Source organism: Triticum dicoccoides, chromosome 3A (assembly GCF_002162155.2).
Source record: "Triticum dicoccoides isolate Atlit2015 ecotype Zavitan chromosome 3A, WEW_v2.0, whole genome shotgun sequence".
Taxonomy (NCBI): Eukaryota; Viridiplantae; Streptophyta; class Magnoliopsida; order Poales; family Poaceae; genus Triticum; species Triticum dicoccoides.
Window position 1 is genome coordinate 604,923,993 of NC_041384.1, and position 15,648 is coordinate 604,939,640.

Here is a 15,648-nt window from a genome sequence, read left to right on the forward strand (position 1 = left end):
CACCCTTCAGAGCAGCCCCCAGCGCAGCCCCCAGTGTAAGTTCATAGTTTAGCCTTCTGCTGCCGGGCGCGCTTGAGTGCTTTTTCCTTTGTTGATATCTTGCTTGTTGACTTGTGCAGGAGCAGAGCAGCCTCATCAGGAGTGCCCGGAGGCCGGTCCCGAAGTGCCACCTGCTTCGATTGCGCCGCCAAGGGAGGAGTCCCCAGCAATGGAGCGCTCTCCAGCAAGGGGGGACTCTCCGGCAAGGGACACAACTGAAGATCTTGGCGCAGGTAATCCACTTGCCCAGAAACTTTCCCTTGGGTCCTGCTTCTTCCGTTTTTCCTTTCTTGGATTTTTGATTGATTTTCCTCCCTTCTTCGTTCTTCAGACCCATCTTCGGCTGAGCCAATGGAGACAGAGGGCGCCGGCGAGGAAGGTGCCGGTGCTGATGAGACCGCCGGCGAGGAGGCCGCTGGGGCTGCTACTGCGGAAGCCGGCGAGGGGTCGGGCGATCGCACTGACGACCCTGAGGCCGCAGGAGCGCCGGGCGCTGCACCGACCGCCGAACCCTCTGCCGCTTCTGCGGAGCCGGGCTTCGAGGAGCCCCAGCCCGGCGCCTACTTGCAGGCCGGTGACAATATCTTCATCAAGCTACCCTGGGCGTCGAGCTCCAGGGCACCCGTCGAGGGGGAGACTTTTGACGGGGAGGTGCTCGCCTCTGCTGGACTGTCATTGGTTGACGCGCCCGGCAGCAGCAGCGGCGAGCCTGAGGAGGAGCAGCTGCTGCGGAAGCTGCTGTCACTCTACCGCACCCGGCAAGCCAAGCTGGCTTCCCGGGAAGCGCTTGTCGCGAAGGCGGGAGTTGGCATGGAAAAGTGCGCGGAGGAGCTCCGGGGCCAAAATCAAGAAGCTCTCCAGTCTCTGGCGCAGGAGCGGGAGCGAGTCGACGAGGAGCGCATGGCCTTTCTTCTCGAGAAGGCCGAGGCTGAGGAGGAACAAAGGCTGGCCGCCGAGAAGCAGTCCGCGCGGGAAGGTGAACTAGTGCAGCGGAAGGCCCACCTCGACAGCTACGAGGAAGAGCTCGCCGAGCGCGAGCGAGCACTTGGCGGGGCGCTCAAGGAGGCAAAGGATGCCGCGGCAACTGCAGAGGCCGCCAATAAAGAGCTAGCGGAGAAGGTGGCGCGGCTGGAGGCCGATATTGGGAAGAGCGGCGAGGAGCTTGCCGCGCTCAAGCGTGAGCGCGAGAAGGATGCTGCCGCCCACGGTGAGCTGCAAGGCCTTCTCGCTGAGAGGGGCAAGGAGCTCAGCACCGCCAAGGATTCCAAAGCAGACCTGGAGCTGAAGCTGGCCACGCTGACACAGACGCTGGAGGCCGCCAAGGAGCGGGAGAAGACCTTGTCGGAGAAGGTCAAGGCCGACGCGACGCTGCTGGAGAGCATTGCAGTTACCCAGAACTCGTTCAGAGACACTATGGAGCACTGGACCGAGGGTCTGGTGAACATTGCCGCGGTCATCAACGAGGAGCTGGCGCAGCTAGGGATGGAGGACTTTGGGTATCCTTCCGACGAGAGTCTTCAACCCAGCGCCAAGCTCAGCCTGTTCTTCAAGGGCGTGGCGACGGCACTCCAGCGGCTCCGGGAGAGGATCCCGAAGCAGCTGGCCGATGAGTCGCGCAAAATCTGCGCTAGGGTTCTCCAGAAGGTGCTGATGAAGGTGGCCTTCCGCAACCCAGGCCTCAGCTTCACCAACGTCCTCAGGTCCTTGCCGCTTGACGCCGATCTGGACGCACTCAAGGCCCTTGTCGCACCCATTGTGGACAAGGTGAGCGAGATCAAGAGAGTCGAGGGCGGACGCGTAGATTAGGCCGCCCATTTCTTCTTTTCCCTTGTCGCTGCTAATCATGTTATGAAAACAGTCTGTTAGAGCTGCGACAAGTTATCTTGTAATATAACATTATTTCTGTTATCAATTGCAATGTTATTTCCTCTACTAGATTCCTTCCTTTGTATGTTTTTACCCTACGCTTCTAGGGAACTTGTCGGCGCAGGCGCCCGAGCTGCGAGCGCTGAGTGCGGAACTTCAGCAGCCTGCTGGCGGCGCTGCTTCCGACAAGAAACCTTGTCGCGACTAGATGCAGCACACTTAAGCTGCTAAGCGGACTCGAAACAAAGTAAGGGCGCAACTAGCCACGAGTTGGTTCCTCCGCGCACAGGTTTTCCATACAAAGCAGGGTCGTTCGAGGAAGATAACTCAAAAATTTAAAAAAGTGATTGCTCAAACTTTGGCAACTTAGCTTTTCTGTCATTTGCTTCCCGGTAAGGCAAGTCTTTGCTTGAATGACGCCTGGCCCATACCACAATCTTCTCCTTCCCCCCCGGCAAACTTGTGTGCGAGAGAACCTTCTCTTCCTTTAAAAGAAAAAGAAAGAAGAGAAAATAATAATATGGAGCTCTTCAGCTCGTTAGTGCTTACCGGATGTAGGTGCTGCACAAAGTGTCAGATAATCGCATGCAAGAAAGGAACTAACGCATGAAATGGACAAGCTGTGCGGAGCACATTGGGTTTTACTTATGCACGGGATCTGCGCCCGGCTTTGTACAAAGGATTACATGCAACAGCGGCAAGACTTGTACAAAAGGTGGTTGCCGGAACGGGTTCCGGCAACCGCGCCTTATGGGAAAAACTTACGAAGATGTTCTATGTTCCAGGAGTTGCTCACCGGAATGCCATCTTCGGTCTCAAGGCGGACAGCGCCAGGCCTTGTGACTCGTCTCACCCGATAAGGGCCTTCCCACTTCGGCGTCAACTTGTTGGAATTCTTGGCGGACTGAACGCGCCAAAGAACAAGGTCGCCTTCCTCGAATCTTCTGGCTTTAACTTTGCGGCTATGATAGCGGCGCAAAGCTTGCTGGTATCGAGCAGCTCGTACAGCAGCCTGAAGACGATCTTCCTCAAGGAGCAGCGCATCGTCTTGCCGCAGCTGTTCTTGCTCAAGCTCATCATAAGCGAGCACTCGAGGTGATCCGTATACGAGTTCCGTGGGGAGAACTGCCTATGCTACATAGACTAGAGCGAAAGGTGTCTGGCCAGTGGCTCGATTTGGCGTCGTTCTGATCGACCAAAGAACCACTGGCAGCTCCTCGATCCAGTTTCTTCCGCACCTGTGCAGCCTGTTGAAAGTTCTGGTCTTGAGCCCGCGCAGCACTTCAGCATTTGCCCTCTCTGCTTGACCGTTGCTTGTTGGATGAGCAACAGAAGCGAAGCAGATCTTGGCGCCAAGGTCTTGGACGTACTGCATGAAGGTGCGGCTCGTGAATTGTGTGCCGTTGTCGGTGATGATCCTGTTAGGGATCCTGAAACGGCAAACAATCGACCTGAAGAACTTGACTGCTGACTGTGCTGTCACCTTCCTCACTGGCTGCACTTCCGGCCACTTTGTGAACTTGTCGATTGCGACGTACAAGTACTCAAAGCCCCCGACAGCTCGGGGGAAGGGGCCGAGGATATCGAGCCCCCAGACCGAAAATGGCCAGGACAAAGGGATCATCTGGAGAGCTTGAGCTGGCTGGTGTATCTGTTTGGAGTGGAACTGGCATGCTTCACACTTGGTTACTTGTGCAATTGCATCCTGGAGGGCTGTCGGCCAAAAGAAACCTTGCCGGAAAGCTTTGCCGGCAAGTGCTCTTGCGCCAATGTGGTGGCCACATATGCCTCCATGTATCTCTGCCAACAGCTTTTGTCCATCTTGCCGGCGAATACACTTCAATTTCACACCATTGAGTCTTCTTCTGTACAATATGCTATCGACAAACTGGTACATACTTGACTGCCGGGCTACTCTTTCCGCTTCTTCTTGTTCTTCGGGAAGTTCTCCTGTCTGAAGGAAGTGGACAATCTGCTGTGCCCATGCTGGAGCTTGTGGCTCGACAACAAGGACTAAAGGCGCATCTGCTACTACGGGAACATCCGCTTCCACGGCAAGGGCTTGCGGCCCTGCCGGAGCTTGATGTTCCCCGGCAAGCTTGCCGGAGCAACATTTGTCGGGAGCGTCTGCTTCAACGGAACAAACCATAAGGCTTGCCGGAGCAGACTGCCCCTCAGCATCCTTGGTGTTGATCTTGGGGACTTTCTTGGCGGCGGCTTCGGGGAGCTTTGCCGGAAAGTAGTCACCAGAAACCAACTTCCTCTTCTTGCTTTGTCCAGTTGATGGTGTTACGGATGGTTGAGTCAACTTAAGCACAAAGATCCCTGGTTCCACAGGTAACTTTAGTGTGGCGCACTTTGACAGGCCATCAGCAATATCATTCTGAGCTCTTGGGATATGCTCCATTTGTAGGCCGTCAAAGTGCTCTTCTAGCTTCCTTACTTCATCAACATACGCTTCCATCAACAGACTCTGGTAGTTCTTGTTCACTTGTCGGACGACAAGCTGTGAGTCACCCCTGACAATGAGCTTCTTGATCCCAAGGTCTGCTGCGATTCTAAGACCGGCAAGCAATCCTTCATACTCTGCAGTATTGTTGGTTGCTTGCTCTTTGGGAAAGTGCATCTGGACTATGTACTTGAGGTGCTCTCCGGCGGGTGCGACAAGCAGCACGCCTGCACCGGCGCCTTGCAGCGAGAAGGCACCATCAAAGTACATCAGCCACTCTTTGCTTGCCTCTTTGACGGGGATGCTCGTTTCTGGAATTTCTTCATCTGGGGTTGGCGTCCACTCTACTATGAACTCTGCCAATGCTCTGCTTTGGATAGTTGAAGTGCTCTCAAATTTGAGACCAAAGCTTGACAGTTCCAGCGCCCACTCGACAATCCTGCCCGTTGCTTCTGGATTTTGCAGTATCCTCTTCAGCAGAAAGCGAGTGACGACTGTGATCTCATGTGCTTGGAAATAATGGCGCAGCTTTCTCGAGGCCATGAGGAGGCCGAAAAGCAACTTCTGCACACCAGAGTACCTTGATCTAGCCCCCTGCAGAAGGGAACTGACAAAGTAAACTGGGCGCTGCACCATTCTCCTTGGCATCTTATCATGCTCCTGCGCAAACTCATGTTGTCGGGACTAGAGCTTGTCGGCGAAGCCCCCTGCTTGTCGCTGGATGGGTCTGCCGTGGTTGCTGGCTCATCATCCGCCTCCCTCTCCGCCACTAACGCAGCACTAACCACTTGATTGGTTGCCGCTATATACAGCAGCAACTTCTCTTGTGGCTTAGGTGCGACAAGTGTTGGAGTGGAGGACAGGTATCTCTTCAAGTCCTGCAGCGCAGCCTCCGCTTCCGGAGTCCATTTCATTGGACCTGCCTTTTTCAAAATTTTGAAAAATGGCAGGGCGCGCTCGGCAAATCTAGAGATAAACCTGCTGAGAGCAGCCACGCAACCGGCAAGCCTTCGTACATCCTTGACGCGCTTTGGTGCATCGATCTGCTCAATGGCTTTGATCTTGTCGGGATTGGCTTCAATTCCCCGCTGAGACACGAAGAATCCGAGAAGCTTGCCGGAAGGGACTCCAAACACGCACTTCTCGGGGTTAAGCTTGAGGTTGATCTTGCGCAGGTTTGCAAATGTCTCGTTTAAATATTGAATCAAGGTCGCTTTGTTCTTGCTCTTGACCACTATGTCATCCATGTAAGCTTCCACATTTCTGTGCATTTGCGGCTCAAAAGCATGGTGGACTACCCTTGCGAATGTTGAACCAGCATTCTTCAAACAGAAAGGCATCCGTACGAAGTAGTACGTGCCACACGGGGTGATAAATGCGGTTTTCTCTTCATCTTCTTCTGTCATGAAGATCTGATGGTATCCTGAGTATGCATCAAGAAATGAAAGCAAATCACATCCGGCTGTGGAGTCAACAATCTGGTCAATACGCGACAAGGGAAATGGGTCTTTGGGACAAGCTTTATTAACATCAGTGAAGTCAATACAAAGTCTCCATTTCCCGTTAGCTTTGCGCACAACAACAGGATTGGCCAACCACGTGGGATGGAGTACTCCTCTAACAAGGCCTGCTGCTTCCAACTTCTTGATTTCTTCTGCGATGAATTCTTGGCGCTCTACTACCTGCTTCCTGACTCTTTGCTTGACGGGCCGCGCATGAGGACAGACGGCAAGGTGGTGCTCAATCACTTTCCTGGGAACACCGGGGATATCAGACGGTTGCCACACAAACACATCGACATTCGCCCGCAGGAAAGCAACGAGCGCGCTTTCATATTTGGGGTCAAGAGTGGCGCTGATGGTGAAGGTACCACCAGTGCCATCCTCCTTGGCGGACACCTTCTTAGTCTCAGGTGGAGCTGCCATTGCCTTCTTACACTTGCCGGTGGAGCTCGATGGTGCGTCCTCGATGGTAGCGCAGCACTCCGAAGAAGTGCGCTTGCCGGAGTGGGCATCAGAGCTCTTGCCGGACTTGGTCTTCTTCTTCCCCCCGGGAGCTTCAGCGGCAAGTGTCCTACATTCTGCTGCGGCTGCTGCTTCCCGGTAGATCTTGTCGGCACAGATAAGAGCATCCTTCTTGTCTCTAGGGACAGAGATGACACTTATTGGGCCTGGCATTTTTAGTACGTTGTACGCATAGTGAGAGGCTGCCATGAACTTGGCGAGTGCCGGACGGCCAAGGATTCCATTGTTAGGCAATGGAATGTCGGCAACGTCAAACGTGACCCTCTCAGTCCTAAAGTTCAGCTCACTGCCAAATGTTACCGGCAAAGTGATCTTTCCCTTTGGCTTGCTCCTTCCCGGGTTGATTCCTTGAAATGTGCCGGTCTCTTCGAGCTCGCTGTCAGGGATCTGGAGCTTCTGGAGCACCACGGAGGAGATCAGGTTCAAGCCGGCCCCACCGTCAACTAGCATCTTAGTGACCTTGAGGTTGCGGATTGTTGGTGAAACCAACATCGGCAAGCATCCGACCGTAGTTATGCGATCCGGGTGGTCCTCAATATCAAAGATGATAGGCGTGCCGGACCATTTCAGAAGCTTGCGTGACTCGACGGGTGGTTCTGCTGCATTAACTTCCCGCACCCACTGCTTGAGCTGGCGGTGCGAGGCATGCAGAGAAGCACCACCGTCAACGCACAGGACCTCTGTGGCTTTCTGGAACTCCTGCTCATCAGTCTCCTCATCATCCATATCTTCATCGTCGCCGTCATCTTCATCCTTGTCGCGGCCGCGAGGAGGTCTGTCTCCTTGCCACTGCTTGGCCTTGCCGTGGCGTCCTCCTCGGCCGGGACGTTTCTTGCCGGATCCACCAGCTCCTTCCTGGGCCTTCTCCTTGTCGCGCCGCTCGTATTCAGCTTTCTGTTGCTCAACAAGCTGCTCGACCCTCTTGCAGTTCTGAAGATCATGGCCCTTGGTGCGGTGAATCTTGCAATACTGCTTGTTGGTGCCGTCCTGCTTGTCGGTGACTGCTGCCTCCGCGGCAACCTCCTTACCGGAGTCACCAGCTTTGGCTTCCTTGGCGCCGCCACCGTTGCCGGACTGCTCAACAACTAGCACTTCTTTGCCTTTTCTCCTCCTGTTGTTCCGCCGCCGGTTTTTCCTTGTCGGGGCAGCATCTTCACTGTCAGATCCCCCCGCTCCAATATTTTCTCCGGGGAGTCTCCTCCCTTCCTCAGCACGCGCACACTTGTCGGCCAGCGCATATAACTCACTGACGTCCCTGATCTTGCACATCGTCATTTCCTCCCGCATCCTGCGGTTCCGCACGTTCTGATGGAACGCGCTGATCACCGCGGCAGGGTGGACGTCTGGTATGTTGTGCTGCACGCTACTGAATCTCTGAATGTACTTGCGCAGGGGCTCTCCTTCCTTCTGGGCGAGCAGATGAAGATCACTCTCCTGGCCATGAGGCTTGTGTCCGCCTGTAAAGGCGCCGACAAACTGATGGCACAAATCAGCCCAAGAGGATATGGAGTTGTCCGGCAAGTGCATGAGCCAGGATCTGACATTGGGCTTGAGCACCAGCGGGAAGTAGTTGGCAAGGATCTTGTCATCTCGTCCCCCGGCAGCTTGTACCGCAATGGTGTAGATGCTGAGGAACTCTGACGGATGCGTCTTGCCATCGTACTTCTCCGGTACGTCTGGCTTGAAGTTCTTTGTACTGGGCCACTGGACTTGCCGCAGCTCACGAGTGAACGCAGGACAACCTACCGCGTACGGCAGATCGCCTGGTTCCCCTGGCGCATGCATGTCAACAGAGGGCCCAGCGCGCTTGTCGGATTGACGTCGCGCTTCTCTTCGGCGCTCGATGCGGGTTCGAGCGTCTTCTTGTTGTCGATCATGAAGAACTTGGCGCTGATCGCAACGAGCTCGTCGATCCGACGATGCAGTGGAGTCGCTGTCGAGGTGGATCTGGCGAGTCGGTGATCTTGGCCTTCGGGGCGGTGATTGCATGGTAGTTGCACCTCCGCCTGTTTCGTCACCACCGGCTCGCGTCCGGCAACCCTGCCGCGGCGGCGACGCGCTCGGCCGCCATGGAGTGTCGCCGTTGGCGTAGCCGATGAGACTCTGAATGGTGGCTCTCCATTTGTCGATCTTGTCCGACGTTGGAGGGTAATCTAGGAGAAGTTGAGCTCGCGCCAAATCTTCTGCTGGAGTGGTGGGTGGCAGTGGCGGACGGCGCGAGGAGCGGGACGTGCTCGAACTTCTAACTATGTTAGAAGGAGCAGTATCCCGTCCAGGCGACCGTGCCCCGCTCGTGCCAGCACATTGGCGTGCATGTTGGTCTTGAGCGCCCCGAGATCCACCAGCTTGGTCTTGGGCTATCATGCGTATGGCACTACTAGTGCCATGACGCTGTTGATCTTGCGCCTCTTGAGAGTGGCGTGGAACATGTACAGTCGCCGAGGTTTGTGCAGCCTTGTTCTTGGACCTGGCGGCATCATGGGCTTCCTCGTCGACGTCCTTTCTTCCGCCGGCGTCCATCCCACCACTCGTTTGCTCCAACGGTGGCGGAAGTGACGTGGATGGAGCGGCTGCCGCCGAAGTCTTCTTCTTCGGTGGCATGTTGATGAAGGGAATAAAGATCTAGCTCGTGTGAACGCCGAATCTGGTTCACACAATCTCGACACCCCCTACCTGGCACGCCAAAGATGTCGGGGAAACTGATCCACGTACACCTATGGGGCCGGCGGACCGGGCCCCTTTCGGTTCGGCGGGGGGCGGAGGTCGCACGAACAGCAGATCGAGGCGAGGCACACGAATAGTTTACCCAGCTTCGGAGCTCTCCGGAGAGATAACACTCCTACTGCTGCTTGTCTGGTTGTATTATCTGGTGTTCTTGCTCTCGAGCGAGAGAGTGTGATGTTTTCTGGGCTACGAATGAATCGAAGCAAACTGTCCGAACCTTCGAACCAAACCCCCTCTACGTTGCGCATGGGCCTCCTTTTATACGCTAAAGGGGTCACCGACAAGTGGCAACGCAGAGAAGGGTAAAAACATAAAAAGCGAGGTAGTTGATACAGTTGCTTGTACAGTGCACCCTACCTAACCCTGACGACAAGGGACAAGGGCATTAAATGCCCGTCTGAGTCGCCCGAACAGTGCAGAAAAGGACCGTTAGGGGCGCCACCGTTCGCCACGATGGCGATCTTGTCAGCTTCGCATGCCACTGCGCACCGCTGGCTGCACAGCCTCCCGCCACGCGCACCTGGAGAGGCCCCCAGAGCGACACGTTGGTGGATGCGCTGGAGCGTGGACGCAGAGTGGCCGCCTGCCGTGGCAAGCGCCTTGCTGCTGTCGTTATCTTCGTCGGGCCCAGAAGCTCGTCGCTCACCGGGCCTCGGTGTACCTTGTTTAGTCTTCCCGGCAAGCTCCTCTTGCCGGGGCCTTGCTGCCTTGCCAGAGCGCGTGACGCGTCGCGGCAAGTTCCTTGGAGCGCCTTGGTTGGCCTTCCCGGCAAGCTCCTCTTGCCGGGGTCTTGTCTCCTTAGCTTAAATACTTTGTTCTTGGATGGCTCCAAGGGAACCTTGGGGGATCTTAGCGTTCGCCCGGCAAGCCTTTGCCGCGGGGTGCTGCGACTGCCCGTGCACAAGTTCGGGGTACTAGGGTACCCCTATTCTAGTACACCGACAAATTGTTTTGATGTGGTATGATAGGGTGGTATCCTCTTTTGAACGATTCGAGTGGCTTGACTTGGCACATGTTCACGCATGTAGTTGAAACAAAATCAACATAGCCTCTACGATATTTATGTTCATGGTGCATTATATCCTACTCATGCTTGCATTCGGTGTTGATTAATTTTAATGCATGTTCATGACTGTTGTCGCTCTCTAGTTGGTCGCTATCCAGTCTTTTTCTAGCCTTCACCTGTACTAAGTGGGAATATTGCTTGTGCATCCAATTCCATAAACCCCAAAGTTGTTCCACATGAGTCCACCATACCTACCTATATACGGTATCTACCTGCCGTTCCAAGTAAATTTGTATGTGCCAAACTCTAAACCTTCAAATAAACATTATGTTTTGTATGCTCGAATAGCTCATGTATCAACTAGGGTTGTCTGTATCTTCCATGCTAGGCGGGTTATTCTCAAGAGGAGTGGACTCCGCTCCTCACTCACGAGAAAATGGTTGGTCACCAGGATGCCCAGTCCCATGCTTTATGCAAATCAAATCAAAATAACTGTAAACAAAACTTCCCCGGGACTCTTGTTAGTTGGAGGCACTTGTTGTTTCGAGCAAGCCATGGATTGATGCTTGTTGGTGGAGGGGGAGTATAAACTTTACCATTCTGTTTGGGAAACGCCTATAATGTGTGTAGCATGGAAGATATTGGGATCTCTCGGTTGTTATGTTGACAATGAAAGTATACCACTCAAAATATTATTCATATCTATTTCAAAACCGAGCTCTAGCACCTCTACAAATCCCCGCTTCCCTCTGTGAAGGGCCTATCTATTTACTTTTATGTTGAGTCATCATCCTCTTATTAAAAAACACCAGTTGGAGAGCACCGCTGTCATTTGCATCCATTATTGTTAGTTTACACTGAGTATGAATTGACTGGATCTCTTTTACCATGAATTACAATGCCTAGTCAGTCCTTGATCTTTAAAGGTGCTCTGCATTTATGTTTTGCGGTCTCAGAAAGGGCTAGCGAGATACCATCCCGTTATATCATATTATGATTGTTTTGAGAAAGTGTTGTCATCCGAGATTTCTTATTATTGCTTGCTAGTTGATTATGCCATTGGTATGAATAAACATGAGACCTAAGTGTTATTGTGAATATGGTTAGTTCATAATCTTTGCTGAAAACCCAAATGCTAGCTTTACATATTTACAACAACAAGAGCAAACATAGTTTGTAAAAGTTTTTCTTTATCACTTTCAATTTATCAACTGAATTGCTTAAGGACAAGCAAAGGTTTAAGCTTGGGGGAGTTGATACATCTCCGTCGTATCTACTTTTCCAAACACTTTTGCCCTTGTTTTGGACACTAACTTGCATGATTTCAATGGAACTAACCCGGACTGACGATGTTTTCAGCAGAATTGCCATGGTGTTATTCTTGTGCAGAAAAAAAGTTCTCGGAATGACTTGAAAATCAACAGAGAACTATTTTGGAATATATAAAAAAATACTGGAAGAAGAATCCACGTCAGGGGGGCTCCACCTATCCACGTGGGTGGGGGCCCGCCCCCTGCCTCGTGGGCCTCCTGACACTCCACCGACCTCAACCTTGACTCCATATATTCACTTTTGGGGAGAAAAAAAATCAGAGAGAAGGATTCATCATGTTTTACGATACAGAGCCGCTGCCAAGCCCTAAACTCTCTCGGGAGGGCTGATCTGGAGTCCGTTCGGGGCTCCGGAGAGGGGAATCTGTCGCCGTCGTCATCATCAACCTTCCTCCATCACCAATTTCATGATTCTCACCGCCTTGAGTGAGTAATTCCATCGTAGGCTTGTTGGACGGTGATGGGTTGGATGAGATTTATCATGTAATCGAGTTAGTTTTGTTAGGGTTTGATCCCTAGTATCCACTATGTTCAGAGATTGATGTTGCTATGACTTTGCTATGCTTAATTCTTGTCACTAGGGCCCGAGTGCCACGATTTCAGATCTTAACCTATTATGTTTTCATGAATACATGCGAGTTCGTGATCCTATCTTGCAAGTCTATAGTCACCTACTATGTGTTATGATCCGGCAACCCCGAAATGACAATAATCGGTACCACTCCCAGTGATGACCGTAGTTTGAGGAGTTCATGTATTCACTATGTGTTAATGCTTTGGTCCGGTACTCTATTAAAAGGAGGCCTTAATATCCATTAGTTTCCAATAGGACCCCGCTGCCACGGGAGGGTAGGACAAAAGATGTCATGCAAGTTCTTTCCATACTATATTCAGGATACATGCCTACATTACATTGATGAACTGGAGCTAGTTCTGTGTCACCCTAGGTTATGACTGTTACATAATCGATCGCATCCGGCATAATCCTCTATCACTGATCCATTACCTACGAGCTTTCCATATATTGTTCTTCGCTTATTTACTTTTCCGCTGCTACTGTTACAATCACTATAAAACCCAAAAATATTACTTTTGCTACCTTTACTTTTTGCTACCGTTACCACTACTATCATATTACTTTGCTACTAAATACCTTGTTGCAGATATTAAGTTTCTAGGTGTGGTTTAATTGACAACTCAACTGCTAATACTTGAGAATATTCTTTGGCTCCCCTTGTGTCGAATCAATAAATTTGGGTTGAATACTCTACCCTCGAAAACTGTTGCGATCCCCTATACTTGTGGGTTATCAACGGCCTGAGACTCTTCTGGCCCATCTCTTTTACTCCAGGGGCTTCTTTTGGTCCATAAAAGATATTCAAAAATTGGCATGTCAATTGGACTCCGTTTGGTATTCCTTTTCTATAAAACTCAAAAACAAGGAAAAAACATAAACTAGCACTAGGCTCTAGGTTAATAGGTTAGTCCCCAAAATCATATCAAATACCATATAAATGCATATAAAACATCCTAGATGGATAATATAATAGGATGGAACAATCAAAAATTATAGATAAGTTGGAGACGTATCAAGCATCGCCAAGCTTAATTCCTGCTCGTCCTCGAGTAGGTAAATGATAAAAACATAATTTTTGATGTGGAATGCTTCCTAACATAATTTTCAATGTAATTTTCTTTATTATGGCATGGATATTCAGATCCGAAAGATTCAAGACAAAAGTTTAATGTTGACATACTTCAAGCATACTAACCAAGCAATTATGTCTTCTCAAAATAACATAGAAAGCTCATCCCTACAAAATCATATAGTTTGGCCATGCTTCTTTTTTGTCACAGAAAATGCTCCCATCATGCACAACCCCGATGACAAGCCAAGCAATTGTTTCATACTTTAGTATTCTCAAACTTTTTCACCTTTCACGCAATACATAAGAGCGAGCCATGGACATAGCACTATGGGTGGAATAGAATATGATGATGGACATTGTGTGGAGAAGACAGAAATGGAGAAAGTCTCACATTAACGTGGCTAATCAACGGGCTATGGAGATGCCCATCAATTGATGTCAATGCGAGGAGTAGGGATTGCCATGCAACGGATGCACTAGAGCTATAAATGTATGAAAGCTCAACAAAAGAAACTAAGTGGGTGCGCATCCAACTTGCTTGCTCAGGAATACCTAGGGCATTTGAGGAAGCCCATTGTTGGAATATACAAGCCAAGTTCTATAATGAAAATTCCCACTAGTATATGAAAGTGACAGAATAAGAGACTCTCTATCATGAAGACCATGGTGCTACTTTGAGGCACAAGTGTGGTAAAAGAATAGTAGCATTGCCCCATCTCTCTTTTTCTCTCATTTTTTGGACCTTCTCTTTTTTTGGCCTTTCTCCTTTTTTTATTTCCTCACACAGGACAATGCTCTAATAATGATGATCATCACACTTCTATTTATTTACAACTCAAAAATTACAACTCGATACTAGAACAAAATATGACTCTATGTGAATGCCTCCGGCGATGTACCGAGATGTGCGATGAATCAAGAGTGACATGTATGAAAGAATTATGAATGGTGGCCATGCCACAAATATGATGTCAACTACATGATCATGCAAAGCAATATGACTATGATGAAGCATGTCATAATAAACGGAACGGTGGAAAGTTGCATGGCAATATATCTCGGAATGGCTATGGAAATGCCATAATAGGTAGGTATGGTGGCTGTTTTGAGGAAGGTAAATGATGGGTTTATGGTACCGGCGAAAGTTGCGCGGCATAAGAGAGGCTAGCAATGGTGGAAGGGTGAGAGTGTGTATAATCCATGGACTCAACATTAGTCATAAAGAAGTCACATAATTATTGCAAAAATCTACAAGTCATCAAAACCAAGCACTAAGCGCATGCTCCTAGGGGGATAGATTGGTAGGAAAAGACAATCGCTCATCCCCGACCGCCACTCATAAGGAAGGCAATCAAAGACCACCTCATGCTTCAAATTTGTCACACAACGGTTACCATACGTGCATGCTACGGGACTTGCAAACCTCAACACAAGTATTTCTCAATTTCACAATTACTCAACTAGCACGACTCTAATATCACCATCTTTATATCTCAAAACAATTATCAAGTATCAAACTTCTCATAGTATTCATGCACTCTATATGAAAGTTTTTATTATACCCATCTTTGATGCCCATCATATTAGGACTAGTTTCATAACCAAAGCAAATTACCATGCTGTTTAGGACTCTCAAAATAATATAATTGAAGCATGAGAGATCAATAATTTCTATAGAATAAAACCACAGCCATTCTCTAAAAGATATAAGTGAAGCACTAGAGCAAACGACAAACTACTCCGAAAGATATAAAGTGAAGATCAATGAGTAGTTGAATAATTATGCAACTATGTGAAGACTCTCTAACATTTAAGAATTTCAGATCTTGGGATATTATTCAAACAGAAAGCAAAGAAAAATAAAATAAAATGACGCTCCAAGCAAAACACATATCATGTGGTGAATAAAAATATAGCCTCAAGTAGAGTTACCGATAGACGAACATGAAAGAGGGGATGCCATTTGGGGCATCCCCAAGCTTAGGCTCTTGGTTGTCCTTGAATATTACCTTGGTATGCCTTGGTCATCCCCAAGCTTAGGCTCTTGCCACTCCTTATTCCATAGTCCATCGAATCTTTACCCAAAACTTGAAAACTTCACAACACAAAACTTAACAGCAAACTCGTAAGCTCTGTTAGTATAAGAAAATAAATCACCACTTAGGTACTGTTGTGAACTCATTCTAAATTCATATTGGTGTAATATCTACTGTATTCCAACTTCTCTATGGTTCATACCCTCCGATACTACTCATAGATTCATCAAAATAAGCAAACAACACAATGAAAACAGAATCTGTCAAAAACAGAACAGTGTGTAGAAATCTGGAGATTTCGAATACTTCTGTAACTCCAAAAATTCTGAAAAATTAGGAAAACCAGGAAAATTTGTATATTGATCTACTGCAGTTGGAATTGGTATTTTATCACTCTCTGGTAAAAACTTAAAATTATTTTGGTGAGAGCATACTTTCTATTTTTATCAGCAAGATCAAACAATAATCACCCAAGAAGATCCTAAAGGCTTTACTTAGCACAAACACTAATTAAAACATAAAAA